Raw genomic sequence first — 2,175 nt, forward strand, 5'->3', positions numbered from 1 at the left:
CAAGGGTTGGATTTTTGACTGCCTTTTCAGCTTTCCTATGGTTACTTCTTTGTTTATGTTTTCTACCTCTCCTCAAACCTCAGAATTTTCTGTCTGAAGCTTCTGGATCTACAGGTATCTTGCCCCTTGTCTTATTCTTTCATCTGTTTGTTCTATAGCATGAAAATCAGGGACATAGCAGCATTATTCACAATAGCCAAAAAGTGGAAACAACCTAGTATCCATCGACAGATAAACAGATCAACAAAATGTAATATATGCATACAATGGAATATTACTTGGCCTTAAAATGGAAGAAAATTCTGGCACATGCTACAACATGGATGAACTTTGAGGACATTATGCTAAATGAAACAAGCCAAACACAAAAGGACAGATACTGTGATTCCACTCAGGTGAGGTGCCTGGAGTAATCAAAATCGTAGAGACTGAAAGTAGAATGGTGGTTTCCAGGAGTTGAGTTGGGGCCCAGGCGTGGTGGGGGGCAATTGTTTAATGGGTACAGAGTTTCAGTTTTGCAAGATGGAGAGAGTTCTGCAGGTGGAGGGTGGTGACAGCTGCACAACAGTGTGAGTGTGCTCAACGCCACTGAAGTGGACACTCACTGATGGTTCAGATGATAAATCGTATGTCTATTTTACCACAAATGAATTTTTTAATTTTAAATTTAAGAAAAAATCAGAGAATTTCTTGGTCTCATTATTTAGCTCATTGATTTATTTTTCACGTTTGATTATTCATTCCGTATATTGAAGGTTTTAAAAATTACCTTATTTTAAATTTATAAAATTTCCACTTGGTTCTTTTCATATACCAGCTATTCTTATTTTGTGGTGGTCCTCCAAATAACCCATATAAAATGTTCATGATCTTGGGCCGGCCCGGTGGCGCACTGCTACAGTGCGCCGCTTGGAAGCGCGGTGGCGCTCCCGCCGAGGGTTCGGATCCCACATACAGACCGGCTCCCGCTCACTGGCTGAGCGAGGTGCGGGTGTGACACGAAGGGTTGCGATCCCGTTGCCGGTCCCGGTCCGGTACGGGCGCGACACTGAGGGTTGCGATCCGTTGCTGGACACGAAAAAAGACAAAAAAAAAAAAAAAATTCATGATCTTTATTTCAAAGTATTTTTCTGTTTTCACCCTTTCCTTACAGGGTGCTTTCTCCCCCCTTGTTAAGCACAGTGGTTCTTTTTCAACTTTGTTTTCCTAGAATGTCTGGTGGTTCTTGGGCTTCCCTTTGTACTGGGGATTCCCTGCTTTCCTGTCTGTGGATGTGGTTTGTCTTCTCTGTGTCTTGCTCTTGGTGATTGTGGGGAGGGTTTCTGGGTATGGACAGACAGGTTTGTGTCCCTCTTCAGGTTCAGTAACTTCCAGGGCACTTCCTTCCTCTTAGTTGCAAGCACTCACTCAGTGTCTTCTCCACATGTTGTTTCCTGCTGTTTAGCACAAGTCACTGAGAGTGGGGAAAGAGGTCACCTAGCCTCACTGGCCTCTCGATGCAGCTCTTGGACTAATTGCCCTGAAGAAAGCCCCAGGAGTCCCACCCGTGCCCGTATTTTTGTCTAAGGACTGCAGGCCTGGGGCTTCCTCCCGCCACTGCATCTGCATGGCAGCCAGCAGCCTTTTCCTGGGATGTCCTGTGGTTTGGATTTTCTGCTCTTCCAGCTTGCCCCCATCTTCAGGAACTGCTTCCCATCCTTACTGACTAATGGCTTTCAGTCCTATTTGTTCACGCTGTTATGGCCCTACTATTTCAAGTAATTTCTATTTGAAGGCTCAGTCCACCCCCTCACCATGCCCTCCGTTTGCTCTTCATAATGAGTTTTTAAAAGCCTCTCTGGGTAGGGCTGTGTTTCTTCTTGGGTCAACACCAGGCTGGTGGATTTCATCCTTTTGAATGGTGCTGAATAGTTCCGCACACTTGAGCTAGATCCACAGCACCATTTGCAGCTCCATGTGCCCAAAGAGACAGAAGGGGCCCTTATGGCCAGTGGAAGGTGTTTCCCCCCCACTCCCCAAGCTGCTGGGTAAATGAAGCCGGTCATTTCTTGCATACCACAGCTCACAAGCACTTCCCTGGGAGTGCGGGGAGACCAGCGTGTTCTGCCACTGCAAGGGGAAACACTGGCAGTTTTGATACCAGTGTCATAAAGAATCAGTGCAGGGCCATGGGGT

Source organism: Galeopterus variegatus, unplaced genomic scaffold, assembly GCF_000696425.1.
Source record: "Galeopterus variegatus unplaced genomic scaffold, G_variegatus-3.0.2 Scaffold6069, whole genome shotgun sequence".
Taxonomy (NCBI): domain Eukaryota; kingdom Metazoa; phylum Chordata; class Mammalia; order Dermoptera; family Cynocephalidae; genus Galeopterus; species Galeopterus variegatus.